Here is a 15,983-nt window from a genome sequence, read left to right as displayed (position 1 = left end):
AATTGCCGAAGACAGTTGGAGCGGAATATTTAAAATGGCTGTCTGAAATTGTGCGATTTTGTAATGTTTAGACGGTGTTTTTACATACTTTGCAGATTGTAAATACAATTGGATATGGTTTAATGGATACAATGAAACCCAATTACTGTATTTCCCGGACTATAGAGCACACCGGAATATAAACCGCACCTACAAAATTCTACAGGAAAGGATAGGTTTCCATATATTAGCCATAAGTTGCAGATATATACCTTGTGAAATGAGTTATTTACACAGAAATATTTAGTAAATGTTTATTTACATACCATAATTACTTCCAAATGGTGTCTGTAACACGGCAGTAAAACTGCCGTCCAAACAAAACAGAAGTCATCGTCATGGACCCACTAGCTGCGCAAGCTAGCTCTCCAATCAGCTAAACAGACTCAATAACTCCACATTAACGTTTTGGTGAATTTACTGAGGAGTTTGTGGAAGTGAAACAACACAAAAAGAATGCCGTTGAAAGTTAACAATACTAACGCAGACTCTCGTAAATGTGTTAGCATATTAGCTAATGCTAACGACGCGAGCTTGATTACATTACGATAGCCAATACAAATATGCATGAAAACACTCCTACAGACATCACACATGGGACGCTTTAGTAAGTAAAAATGCTTTTAGTTATATTGTAAAACTTAACCGTTGCTTGGAGTGATTAATGAAGAATCCATACGAGTAGAAACGCTATGGACGGTTAGAAGACTGAACAAAACACTACCAGTAAATGGAAGGACAGCACCTGCAGTGAGAAAACTTGTCCCAAAAATGGCGCTATAGCACAAACAAACACCTTCTCATTGTATTTGCTTTTTTTCTTTTTTCTTGTTTGTTTTTTAACTTTTTATTATGGTCGTGAGTGAAGAAAAATCCATAAATGATCTGAAGTGTCTTATAAACCGCAGGGTTCAAAGTGTAGGACAAAAGCAGGGCCGGCCCGTGGCATAGGCCGTATAGGCAAATGCTAAGGGCGCCGTCCATCAGGGGGCGCCACGCCAGTGCCACAAATGTTGGAGAAAAAAAGAAAAAGAAAAAAAAAGTTGGTATTATTTCTAAATACAAAAAATAATCCCACGTTAATTAAAATGCAAAGTAAAGCCTATTTAATAGAAATATTATTTGTTACAACATTACGCCCCCCCCCCCTCTCCCCCGCACGGTGCGCCCCCTCCCTTCCCGTATCATGACTCTTTTTGGACGTCACCACATCAAAAAATCAACACAAGATGTCAAAACGGCCAAAACTGTCAGGTGCCCAGGGAAGAAAAAAGAGAAAAGAAGAGGAAGAGAAACGAGAAAAGACAGAGTTAGCAGGTAGGTAACGTTAGCCTACATGAAATTATTTGTCGGTTACAGAATGTGATAGTAACCTGACTTTTTAGCATTAAGCTAATGTTACATGATTCGGCAATTGCTAATCAATAAATAGCTAGTTCTGTTTTAACGTAGGGTTAATATTGTGGAGGGGGCTAAATTGTTATGGAAAATAATAATGTAACGTTAGGTAATTACAGTACTCCCACCTTACATTCCTCAGGGACATTTGTATTAGATCTTTTAAGCAGGTGTTTTTTGTTTACATTGTTATTGCCTTCTGGTTAGCTAATGTTTGCCCTGCAGGTAATAGTCACTTTTCCACCCCTTTATATATTAGGTATAGTTGTAAGTAATAAAAAAGGTCAAAGACAAAGCTATTCGGTTTCTTGTGAGTATATACACTTCACTGCCGATGTGGGGGGGCGCCACCTAAAATCTTGCCTAGGGCGCCAGATTGGTTAGGGCCGGGCCTGGACAAAAGTAGCGACTTAGCTTATAGTTTGACATATAAAGTGCACTTGTTGTTTTATCCTACTGCTACTTGAAATGGACATGATACATAGTGGCATCAGCAGGTGTATGCTAAAAGGACAACTCACCTGCATGAGAGCTTGTCAGACAGGAGTGGTTCTTAACACTGAAACTAGAATGTTCTGACGTTTAACAAGCGGCGTGACACGTTTTGTCGGCTGATGAAAAAAAACAATTAGTGTGAACTGAAGAAATGGCTTTGTCACTCAGGAACGCTACATTTGGCTCTTTGTGAGAAGTCACGCGCGTCGTGTGGGGCTGCGTTGACATTTTGTTCAAATGGCGAGCAAGGCAAATACTCTCTTCGCCGACATTTGGACTGGATCGCACTTGCCTGCTGCAAGTTCCAACATGTGTGCAGCTGATGATGTCGCTTACTAAAGCAGCTGGATGGCAGATAAACACCATTAACATCCCTTCTGTGGTGTTAGATCATGCATCATATTAAGAATGGAACTATAAACGGCAACTAGAAGATACCCGTGAAAATTTTGATGGGCCTGCTCTCTGTGTCCTGGACCTCTGGCCGAGGGTCGCCGGAAGCCGCCGTACTTTTTAGATGGTGCCAAGTGTCCGAATCCGTGAGTTTTAGTAACTGTACAAAACCAGCTACACAGCTAGCCCATACTTGCCAACCATGAGACCTCCGATTTCGGGATGGGGAGGGGGGCGTGGTTAAGAGGGGAGGAGTATATTTACAGCTAGAATTCACCAAGTTAAGTATTTCATATATATATATATATATATACATATATACAGGTAAAAGCCAGTAAATTAGAATATTTTGAAAAACTTGATTTATTTCAGTAATTGCATTCAAAAGGTGTAACTTGTACATTATATTTATTCATTGCACACAGACTGATGCATTCAAATGTTTATTTCATTTAATTTTGATGATTTGAAGTGGCAACAAATGAAAATCCAAAATTCCGTGTGTCACAAAATTAGAATATTACTTAAGGCTAATACAAAAAAGGGATTTTTAGAAATGTTGGCCAACTGAAAAGTATGAAAATGAAAAATATGAGCATGTACAATACTCAATACTTGGTTGGAGCTCCTTTTGCCTCAATTACTGCGTTAATGCGGCGTGGCATGGAGTCGATGAGTTTCTGGCACTGCTCAGGTGTTATGAGAGCCCAGGTTGCTCTGATAGTGGCCTTCAACTCTTCTGCGTTTTTGGGTCTGGCATTCTGCATCTTCCTTTTCACAATACCCCACAGATTTTCTATGGGGCTAAGGTCAGGGGAGTTGGCGGGCCAATTTAGAACAGAAATACCATGGTCCGTAAACCAGGCACGGGTAGATTTTGCGCTGTGTGCAGGCGCCAAGTCCTGTTGGAACTTGAAATCTCCATCTCCATAGAGCAGGTCAGCAGCAGGAAGCATGAAGTGCTCTAAAACTTGCTGGTAGACGGCTGCGTTGACCCTGGATCTCAGGAAACAGAGTGGACCGACACCAGCTGGACTGCTGCTGAGTGGTCCAAAGTCATGTTTTCTGACGAAAGCAAATTTTGCATTTCCTTTGGAAATCGAGGTCCCAGAGTCTGGAGGAAGACAGGAGAGGCACAGGATCCACGTTGCCTGAAGTCTAGTGTAAAGTTTCCACCATCAGTGATGGTTTGGGGTGCCATGTCATCTGCTGGTGTCGGTCCACTCTGTTTCCTGAGATCCAGGGTCAACGCAGCCGTCTACCAGCAAGTTTTAGAGCACTTCATGCTTCCTGCTGCTGACCTGCTCTATGGAGATGGAGATTTCAAGTTCCAACAGGACTTGGCGCCTGCATACAGCGCAAAATCTACCCGTGCCTGGTTTACGGACCATGGAATTTCTGTTCTAAATTGGCCCGCCAACTCCCCTGACCTTAGCCCCATAGAAAATCTGTGGGGTATTGTGAAAAGGAAGATGCAGAATGCCAGACCCAAAAACGCAGAAGAGTTGAAGGCCACTATCAGAGCAACCTGGGCTCTCATAACACCTGAGCAGTGCCAGAAACTCATCGACTCCATGCCACGCCGCATTAACGCAGTAATTGAGGCAAAAGGAGCTCCAACCAAGTATTGAGTATTGTACATGCCCATATTTTTCATTTTCATACTTTTCAGTTGGCCAACATTTCTAAAAATCCCTTTTTTGTATTAGCCTTAAGTAATATTCTAATTTTGTGACACACGGAATTTTGGATTTTCATTTGTTGCCACTTCAAATCATCAAAATTATATGAAATAAACATTTTAATGCATCAGTCTGTGTGCAATGAATAAATATAATGTACAAGTTACACCTTTTGAATGCAATTACTGAAATAAATCAAGTTTTTCAAAATATTCTAATTTACTGGCTTTTACCTGTATATATAAAAAGAAATACTTGACTTTCAGTGAATTCTAGCTATATACTGTATATATATATATATTTATTATATATATATATATATATATATATATATATATATATATATATATATATATATATATATATACATATAAATAAGAGAAATACTTGAATTTCAGTGTTCATTTATTTACACATATACACACACACAACACTCATCTACTCATTGTTGAGTTAAGGGTTGAATTGTCCATCCTTGTTCTATTCTCTGTCACTATTTTTCTAAACATGCTAAACACCCTCTCTGATGATACATTCTGCTTCGTCTCCTTGTTGTGTGCGCTGTAGATGTTATTGTCACATATGCATGTACAGTAGATGGCAGTATTGTCCTGTTTAAGAGTGTCACAACATTGCTGTTTACGGCAGACGAAAACGTGACTGCTGTTGTTGTGTGTTGTTACCGCGCTGGGAGGACGTTAATAAAACTGCCTAACAATAAACCCACATAAGAAACCAAGAACTCGTCCCCGATCATTCTACAGTTATAATGATTGGGCAGGCATGTTGTTTATATTGTGGGAAAGCGGACGTGAAAAGAGGCTGTCGACACGTCACTCAGGTCCGCATGGAGCTGGAGGGGGCGTGGCCTCCAGTTCGGCCTGAATTTCGGGAGATTTTCGGGAGAACATTTGTCCCAGGAGGTTTTCGGGAGAGGCGCTGAATTTCGGGAGTCTCCCGGAAAATCCGGGAGGGTTGGCAAGTATGAGCTAGCCTAAAACGTTAGCATGCTTACTTTAAAATGCTAACTTTTAGCATGTGGGCTAACAACGGCATGCTAACAGTTAGCATGTCTCACATTTCACGTAACACGGCTTTAAGGTATATGGCTGCGGAAATAGAGAAAAAAGTGTAAAATTAGATGAAAAAGTTAGCATGCTTAAGTTAGCTTGGTAGCATGCTAATGTTAGCACACTAACAGTTAACAGCTGTCACATACTAAGGTATATGACTATGATAAATGGTTGTAAAATTAGCTTTAAAAGCTAGCATTTTAATGTTGGCATGCTAACGGTTAACATTTGTCATATACCAAGTTATATGACTGTAAGGTGTATAGCTATGTAATTAGAGAAAAAAACATGAAGTTAGCTAAAGAAGTTAGCACTTTAATGTTAACGTGCTAGCATGCTAAAGTTAGCACGCTAACAGTTAGCAAGTGTCACATACCAAGTCATATGACTCTAGAGTAAACGGTTGCCAAATTAGCTCAAAAAGCTAGCACTTTAATGTTAGCATGCTTACATAAACATGCATACAGTTAGCATGTTTCAAATACCAAGTTATATGACTAAGGTGTAAGGAGTGTCTGAATCTGTGAGTAATAGGTGTCACTGCACAGAATTAGCTACATAGCTAGCCTCAAACATTAGCATGCTTATATAAAATTGCTGACATTTAGCATGTTTGGTATACCAAGTTTTATGGCTCTAAGGTGGCTGTGGAAATAGAAAAAAAAGTGTAAAATTAGATGAAAAAGCTAGCATGCTAAAGTTAGCTTGCTTACACACTAACAGTTAACAAGTGTCACATACCAAGTTATATGACTCTGGGTAAAACGGTTGTAAAACTAGCTCAAAAAATTACCATGCTAATGTTAGCATGCTAGCAAGCTAACGTGAGCATGATAATAGTTAGCTTGTGTAAAGTTAGTATTACCCTTTTAAAAGAAAGGATTGAATAACTGTGATTGGTAACTGCACTTTGATTAACTCAAAGACTGACTGGCGCAAGCTAGCTAGCTTAAATGCTAACATGAAAATAAGAGACATTGACGTCTTTCCCTATGAAGAAACGACATACCCCAACCTAAGCTTACACAAGTAATAACAGTCTGAGCAACTAAGATATATATATATATATATATTTTTTTTTTTTTTTAATTATTGAAAACTGTCTCAAGTTGGACTTAAGTGTATGAATGTGTGCTTGTGGTAGCCCAGAGACATCCTGGATGAAAACCTGATGGAGCTTGAGAGGTGCTGCAAAGAGGAAAGAGAGAATGTGCCCAAAGATGGGTGGGCCAAGCTTGTGGTGCATCAACAAAGTATGCAGCAAAGGCTGTCAATACTTACCTATGTGTAATTTTTTAGTCTCTTGTATGTAATAAAACAAACTTTTTCACATATTGTCTGTGAATACTGTATCTTAGTTGTTTATGTTCAATGTGATGCTGTATCTTAGTTGTTTATGTTCAATGTGATGCTGTATCTTAGTTGTTTATGTTCAATATAAAAACTGTATCCTAGTGGTTTATGTTCAATGTGAATACTGTATCTTAGTAGTTTATGTTCACTGTGAGTATCGTATCTTAGTTGTTTATGTTCAATGTAAATACTGTATCTTAGTTGTTTATGTTTAATGTGAATACTGTACCTTAGTTGTTTATGTTCAATGTGAATACTGTATCCTAGTTGTTTATGTTCAATATAAAAACTGTATCCTAGTTGTTTATGTTCAATATAAAAACTGTATCCTAGTTGTTTATGTTTAATGTGAATACTGTGTCTTAGTAGTTTATGTTCAATGTGAATACTGTATCTTAGTTGTTTATGTTCAATGTGAATACTGTATCATAATTGTTTATGTTCAATGTAAATACTGTAGCTTAGTTGTTTATGTTCAATGTGAATACTGTATCTTAGTTGTTTATGTTCAATATAAAAACGGTATCCTAGTTGTTTATGTTTAATGTGAATATTGTATCTTAGTCGTTTATGTTTAATGTGAATACTGTATCTTAGTTGTTTATGTTCAATGTGAATACTGTATCATAGTTGTTTATGTTCAATGTGAATACTGTATTTTAGTTGTTTATGTTCAATATACAAACGGTATCCTAGTTGTTTATGTTCAATATAAAAACTGTATCCTAGTTGTTTATGTTCAATGTGAATACTGTATCTTAGTAGTTTATGTTCAATGTGAATACTGTATCTTAGTTGTTTATATTCATTGTGAATACTGTATCTTAGTTGTTTATATTCAATGTGAATACTGTATCTTAGTTGCTTATGTTCAATATAAAAACTGTATATGGATGGATGGTATCCTAGTTGTTTATGTTTAATGTGAATACTGTCTCTTAGTAGTTTATGTTCAATGTGAATACTGTCTCTTAGTAGTTTATGTTCAATGTAAATACTGTATCTTAGTTGTTTATGTTCAATGTGAATACTGTATCATAGTTGTTTATGTTCAATATAAAAACTGTATCCTAGTGGTTTATGTTCAACATAAAAACTGTATCTTAGTTGTTTATGTTCAATGTGAATACTGTATCTTAGTTGTTTATGTTCAATGTGAATACTGTATCTTAGTTGTTTATGTTCAATATAAAAACTGTATCCTAGTGGTTTATGTTCAACATAAAAACTGTATCTTAGTTGTTTATGTTCAATGGGAATACTGTATCTTAGTTGTTTACGTTCAATATAAAAACGGTATCCTAGTGCTTTATGTTCAATATAAAAACTGTATCCTAGTTATTTATGTTTAATGTGAATACTATATCTTAGTAGTTTATGTTCAATGTGAATACTGTATCTTAGTAGTTTATGTTCAATGTGAATACTGTATCTTAGTTGTTTATGTTCAATATAAAAACGGTATCCTAGTTGTTTATGTTCAATATAAAAACGGTATCCTAGTTGTTTATGTTTAATGTGAATATTGTATCTTAGTCGTTTATGTTTAATGTGAATACTGTATCTTAGTCGTTTATGTTCAATGTGAATATTGTATCTTAGTTGTTTATGTTCAATGTAAATACTGTATCTTAGTTGTTTATGTTCAATGTGATACTGTATCTTAGTAGTTTATGTTCAATGTGAATACTGTATCTTAGTAGTTTATGTTCAATGTGAATACTGTATCTTAGTAGTTTATGTTCAAAATAAAAACTGTATCCTAGTTGTTTATGTTCAATATAAAAACTGTATCCTAGTTGTTTATGTTTAATGTGAATACTGTATCTTAGTAGTTTATGTTCAATGTGAATACTGTATCTTAGTAGTTTATGTTCAATGTGAATACTGTATCTTAGTTGTTTTTATTTAATGTGAATACTGTATCTTAGTAGTTTATGTTCAATATGAAAACTGTATCTTAGTAGTTTATGTTCTATGTGAATACTGTATCTTAGTTGTTTATGTTCAATATGAAAACTGTATCTTAGTTGTTTATGTTCAATATGAAAACTGTATCCTAGTTGTTTGTTTAATGTAAACACTGTATCTTAGTTGTTTAGACAGTAATGTGTTCATAGAAGTTTAGATTGGGGTATGATGTTTTACAATAGGGAAAGGTGTGTGGATGTGAGTGTGAATGTTGTCTGTCTATCTGTGTTGGCCCTGTGATGAGGTGGCGACTTGTCCAGGGTGTACCCCGCCTTCCGCACGATTGTAGCCGAGATAGGCTCCAGCGCCCCCCGCTACCCCAAAGGGAATAAGCGGTAGAAAATGGATGGATGGATGAAAGGTGTTGTTTGTCTTGTTTTCAAGTTAGCATTTAAGCGAGCGAGCAAGCTTACGCTAGTAGTCGGGTCTTCAATCATTTTAAATTGAATACGGTAATACTAACCGTCAGGAGTTTCACCGTTTTACCGTTTACGTGCATCTAGTACGAACGCCCGCAGGAAATTGGCGGAACAACGCATGCACACAGCGGCTATCATTTTAATTTATCGTTCAGTCAATTAACTTATCGAATATCGACGGGCCCGGGCCTAGCTCTGCTAGATTTAGCGTGGGAGGATCCGGTTTCGCAGGCGGTGCAAACTGACACATTGACTTGAAAGAAACAACAATAAAATTCCACTGTCTGTTCCGCTGCCGTTACGCACCCAATGGAAAGTATTTCAGGTTACAACATAATAAGAGCTTTAATTATGTTTAAAGTGGAATGAATAGGGGATGAGTCAAAGTGACAACCCCATGTAACCTTTAAAGCAGTGTTTTTCAACCACTGTGCCGCGGCACACTAGTGTACCGTGAGATATTGTCTGGTGTGCCGTGGGAGATTGTTATTTCACCTAATCGGGTTAAAAAATATTTTTTGCAAACCATTAATTATAATCCACAAATGTGCCGTTGTTGAGTGTCTGTACTGTCTGGAGCTCGGCATATCAGGTGGTGGCAGCAGGTAGCTAATTGCTTTCTAGATGTCGGGAACATGGTTTGTAGTGATTACAATATGCGAGAGGCAGTGTGCCGGTAAAAAGGCATCGAACGCTTAAACCAAAAATAAACAAAAAGGCAAGTGCCGCTAAGAAAAGGCATTAAAACTTAGGGAAGGCCATGCCAAATGAAGCAAAGTAAACAAAAACGTAATGCTGGACGACAGCAAAGACTTACAGCGTGTGGAGCAGACAGCGTCCACAAAGTACATCCGTACATGACAATCAACAACAAAATGGGAGCGCAAGACAAGAACTAAAACACGACACACAGGAAAACAGCAAAAAAAACTCCAAATAAGTCAGGGCGTGATGTGACAGGTGGTGACAGTACACCTACTTTGAGACAAGAGCTGTAGTGATGCATGCTTGGTTATGGTTTAAAGTAGGGCTGGGCGATATGGCCTTTTATTAACATCTCGATATTTTTAGGCCATGTCACGATACAGGATATATATGTGGATATTTTGCCTTAGCCTTGAATGAACACTTGATGCATATAATCACAGCAGTATGATGATTCTATGAGTCTACATTAGGGATGTCCCGATCCGATATTTGGATCGGATCAGCTGCCAATATTTGCCAAAAATTGCGTATCGGCAAGGCATGGGAAAATGCCGATCCAGATCCAGTTTAAAAAAAAACTCCGGTCCGTGTTTTCCAACGCACCGATTTAAATAACACATTCCACTTTTCTGGTGCTCCGTAATTTCCGTTCCGCATTTTCCAGCACACCTTCAACACATCCACAGGTCTGTGGATTCTCACGCAGTTGCTTTTAGCTGCTGGCATTACACGACAGGCTCTTCTCACTCTTTCCTGTGTCTCCCTCTCACAGACAGCAAGTGCACCTTCTTACACACGTCACATACTGTCACGACATACGTCACATACTGTCACGACATACGTCACATACTGTCACGACATACGTCACATACTGTCACGACATACGTCACATACTGTCACGACATACGTCACATACTGTCACGTCATACGTCACATACTGTCACGTCATACGTCACATACTGTCACGTCATACATCACATACGTATACGCCCTCCCCGAGCAGAAAGGTAGCAACATGGCTAACGTTAGCTGTGATGCTAGCGCAGCCGTGCGAGCAACGCTCCCTCTAAGGTGCTCGCCTGTGCAATTGCGCACTGTTTAAGCGTCCTCTGCGCATAGCAAATCTATGCCACGCACAAAATCAAATAAAAAAATAAGCGCATAACAATTTTCGACACACGGACACGACAGAGAAAACAGTTTTCGTCATCATTGTTCAAATATTGTGACGTCTGTCGAGACGCTTATCTCCATTCGGTGCCACACGTCCACACCATCAAAATGCTGAAGCAAAAATTTCCACATCAACACCGTATGAAAAAATGTGTGATTTTTTTAGTTGTGATTTCCTTCTCTGCATGAAAGTTTAAAAGTAGCATATATTAATGCAGTATGAAGAAGAATGTTTTAATGTAGACATGCAAGCCTTGAAAGAACATTTTGAAAATCAAGACTACATTTCCTGCAAATGGGTGCATTTCTACCCTATATTTTAACTTTAGATTTATTCTCCTATCAAACTCTTTTGGCTGTCTTTTTGACACTTACATCCGACGCCCCCCTCCATACCCTGGATTATAAATAATGTAAATAATTCAATGTGATTATCTTGTGTGATGACTGTATTATGATGATAGTATATATCTGATAGTATATATCTGTATCATGAATCAATTTAAGTGGACCCCGACTTAAACAAGTTGAAAAACTTATTCGGGTGTTACCATTTAGTGGTCAATTGTACGGAATATGTACTTCACTGTGCAACCTACTAATAAAAGTCTCAATCAATCAATCAAAACACATAGAATCATCATACTGCTGTGATTATATGCATCAAGTGTTCATTCAAGGCTAAGGCAAAATATCCAGATATATATCGTGTATCGCAATATGGCCTTAAAATATCGCAATATTAAAAAAAGGCCATATCGCCCAGCCCTAGTTCAATAATGCCATTTCTGTTTGTCATGTATAATTTTGTCTATTTTGTGTTTATCCTTGAATAAACAGGTCAGTTTCTTGTTACCAACCATTGTGTATTATTCAAACTCCCCTAATTCAGCTGGCTAGTTGTTATCAAGAGTACTAAAACCCTTTTCAACATGATTCTGACTACTAAGTAGGCTAAATAACTCTAAACTTTAATACATGCTCGGATAGGCCAGTATCGGTATCGGTCAGTATCGGTATCGGATCAGAAATGCAAAAACAATATCGGTATCGGATCGGAAGTGCAAAAACCTGGATCGGGACATCCCTAATATATATATATATATATAACTAGAATTCACTGAAAGTCAAGTATTTCTTATACAGGTAAAAGCCAGTAAATTAGAATATTTTGAAAAACTTGATTTATTTCAGTAATTGGAAAGTAAAGGAAACAGAGTGGACCGACACCAGCAGATGACATGGCACCCCAAACCATCACTGATGGTGGAAACTTTACACTAGACTTCAGGCAACGTGGATCCTGTGCCTCTCCTGTCTTCCTCCAGACTCTGGGACCTCGATTTCCAAAGGAAATGCAAAATTTGCATGGTTGGGTGATGGTTTGGGGTGCCATGTCATCTGCTGGTGTCGGTCCACTCTGTTTCCTGAGATCCAGGGTCAACGCAGCCGTCTACCAGCAAGTTTTAGAGCACTTCATGCTTCCTGCTGCTGACCTGCTCTATGGAGATGGAGATTTCAAGTTCCAACAGGACTTGGCGCCTGCACACAGCGCAAAATCTACCCGTGCCTGGTTTATGGACCATGGTATTTCTGTTCTAAATTGGCCCGCCAACTCCCCTGACCTTAGCCCCATAGAAAATCTGTGGGGTATTGTGAAAAGGAAGATGCAGAATGCCAGACCCAAAAACGCAGAAGAGTTGAAGGCCACTATCAGAGCAACCTGGGCTCTCATAACACCTGAGAAGTGCCAGAAACTCATCGACTCCATGCCACGCCGCATTAACGCAGTAATTGAGGCAAAAGGAGCTCCAACCAAGTATTGAGTATTGTACATGCTCATATTTTTCATTTTCATACTTTTCAGTTGGCCAACATTTCTAAAAAATCCCTTTTTTGTATTAGCCTTAAGTAATATTCTAATTTTGTGACACACGGAATTTTGGATTTTCATTTGTTGCCACTTCAAATCATCAAAATTAAATGAAATAAACATTTGAATGCATCAGTCTGTGTGCAATGAATAAATATAATGTACAAGTTACACCTTTTGAATGCAATTACTGAAATAAATCAAGTTTTTCAAAATATTCTAATTTACTGGCTTTTACCTGTATATATAACTAGAATTCACTGAAAGTCAAGTATTTCTTATATATATGAAATACTTGACTTGGTGAATTCTAGCTGTAAATATACTCCTCCCCTCCTAACCACGCCCCCCACCCCCGAAATCGGAGGTCTCAAGGTTGGCAAGTATGCCTATATGTTTACCAAACAATCTGTCACTCCTAATCGCTAAATCCCATGAAATCTTATACCTCTAGTCTCTTACGTGAATGAGCTAAATAATATTATTTGATATTTTACGGTAATGTGTTAATAATTTCACACATAAGTCGCTCCTGAGCAGAGGTGGGTAGAGTAGCCAGAAATTGTACTCAAGTAAGAGTACTGTTACTTTAGAGATTTATTACTCAAATAAAAGTAAGGAGTAGTCACCCAAATATTTACTTGAGTAAAAGTAAAAAGTATGTTGTGAAAAAACTACTCAAGTACTGAGTAACTGATGAGTAACATACACACTCATATCATATATATATATATATATATATATATATATATATATATATATATATATATATATATATATATACACATACATATACATTGATATATACAGTATATAATTTATATGTATTTATTTTGCTGTTTTTGTTTACATGTTAAAGGTGTTTTAATGAATATACATGCATGTTTAACATATAGATTCCTTTCTTTCATGAAGACTAGAATATAAGTTGGTGTATTACTTGATTCTGATGACTTGCGTTGATTGTAATCAGACAGTAGTGCTGATATCGTCCACGTTTTCAACTGGAGGAGAAGAAAAGGTCCTCCTTTCTGTCTAATACCACATGAAAGTGGTGGGTTTTTGGCATCTTATTTGTCCAGCTTCCATATTCGTTTTTATACACTTTACAAGAAATATATTGGCGTCAAACTCTGTAGCTTGCTAGCTTGTTTGCGCTGGCTTTCGGAGACTCTTGTTTTGAAAGCGCAGGCGCGATGGAGCGGCACTTTTATTGTGAAGACAGGAACGTCCTCATGTGCGGTCAGTCTTTAGGCTTTTGACGGGATGTACGGTTGAAATAAAAAAGTATCTTTTTTCCTTCACACTTTTGATTGATTGATTGGAACTTTTATTAGTAGATTGCACAGTACAGTACACATTCCGTACAATTGACCACTAAATGGTAACACCCCAGTAAGTTTTTCAACTTGTTTAAGTCAGGTCATGTGACCACCTGGCTCTGTTTGATTGGTCCAACGTCACCAGTGACTGCATCTGATGGGTGGAACGAAGTGAAACGTCACTTTCTTTCTTTCTTTCTTTCTTTAGTTTATTTCGAACATGAACACACTTACATCATAATACATCACACAATTTCATATCATTTCATTTTACATCATGCCCGAAAAGGAGTAGGAAGAAGCAAAGCTTATTTAATCCTACCCCTTTCCCACTTCAAGCGTTTACAAATATATAGAATCATTTACTGACCTTTTTATATAATAAAATAACATCTATGAATTAGTATACAACAGTTTTGTAATATGTAATTAATTAATTAATTCAGTCATTATTAACATACTAAGATGAAGAATATCTTATTTTCAAAAAGGTTGAAAGTATTTCTCATAATTCTTTTTTGTACTCTGTAAGCACTATTATTTTGAACAACCTCTTAAACTGGATCATATCAGTACAATTTTTAACTTCTTTACTTAATCCATTCCATAATTTAATTCCACATACTGATATGCTAAAAGTTTTAAGTGTTGTACGTGCATATAAATGTTTTAAATTATTTTTTCCTCTAAGGTTATATTTCTCCTCTTTAGTTGAGAAGAATTGTTGTACATTCTTTGGTAGCAGGTTATAGTTTGCTTTGTACATCATTTTAGCTGTTTGCAATTTTACCAAATCACCAAACTTTAATATTTCTGACTTAATAAATAAAGGGTTTGTGTGTTCTCTATATCCAACATTATGTATTATTCTAACTGATCTTTTTTGTAACACGGTTAGCGAATGTAGCGCACATTTGTAGTTATTTCCCCATATTTCTGCACAATAACTCAGATATGGTAACACTAGCGAGCAGTAGAGAATATGTAGTGATTTTTGGCCCAGGACATATTTTGCTTTATTCATTATTGAAATGTTTTTTGCCACCTTATGTTGTATGTTTTGTATATGAGATTTCCAGTTCATTTGATCATCTATTAATACTCCCAAAAATCTAGTTTCTTTTACCCTTTCTATGTCTACTTCGTCTATTTGTATTTGTGTATGATGCTCTTTTCTACTATTACCAAATAGCATTATTTTAGTTTTACTGAGATTTAAAGATAGTCTGTTTTTGTCAAACCATCTTTTTAATTTGTTCATTTCTTCTGTTATTATTTGTATTATCTTCTGTGTGCTCTCTCCTGAACAGAAAGCAGTTGTGTCGTCTGCAAATAAAACCAACTTTAAGTCATTCGTAACCTTACAAATGTCGTTTATATAAAGATTGAACAATCTTGGTCCCAGTATTGACCCCTGGGGTACACCACAGGATATATCTAGTCACTAGTAAGGCAGGCACTTTGAAGGTCTGTCTGACAGACCAAAACAAACAAAGCGTGCATTAACAGATCGATAAAAATTAGTAGCGAGTAGCGAGCTGAATGTAGATAAAAGTAGCGGAGTATATACTTAAGTAAAAGTAAAAGTATGTTGCATTAAAACTACTCTTAGAAGTACAATGTATCCCAAAAGTTACTCAAGTAGATGTAACGGAGTAAATGTAGCGCGTTACTACCCACCTCTGCTCCTGAGTATAAGTCGCACCCCCGGCCAAACTATGAAAAAAACTGCCACTTATAGTCCGAAAAATACGGCACATGATTTGCCTGAGAAGCTGGACAGGACAAAAAAAATAAAATAAATAAAAATAAAATAAATAAGGCACAAAAGCGGCTACATTTATGCATAACAACAGTTGCTATGCAACAGTTGCCAAATCACAGGTGATTACAGGTGCCACAACTTCCGCGTGAATGTCATTCGTTACACGCCGAAGATAACAGGTACTGCTTATTTGACACTCAGCCGTGGGAATACTTCAACTTAGTCGATTAGCCGACATTATTGGTAAGATGTGTTTGTTTGTTAGCATCAGCTAGCTATCACAGCTGACGCTAGGCTAAGCTACCGGCTAGCAGCTACA

The 15,983-nt window shown here is 37.2% G+C and overlaps 1 protein-coding gene across 1 annotated transcript in view; it reads right to left on the bottom strand.

Annotated features, from left to right (window-relative positions):
* Positions 1-15,983, bottom strand: part of xylt2 (xylosyltransferase II) — a 74,114-nt gene that overhangs the window by 57,940 nt on the left and 191 nt on the right. The window lies entirely within an intron of this gene.

This window comes from Nerophis lumbriciformis, linkage group LG22, assembly GCF_033978685.3.
Source record: "Nerophis lumbriciformis linkage group LG22, RoL_Nlum_v2.1, whole genome shotgun sequence".
Classification (NCBI taxonomy): Eukaryota; Metazoa; Chordata; class Actinopteri; order Syngnathiformes; family Syngnathidae; genus Nerophis; species Nerophis lumbriciformis.
This window is presented reverse-complemented; position numbering and strand designations above follow the sequence as displayed.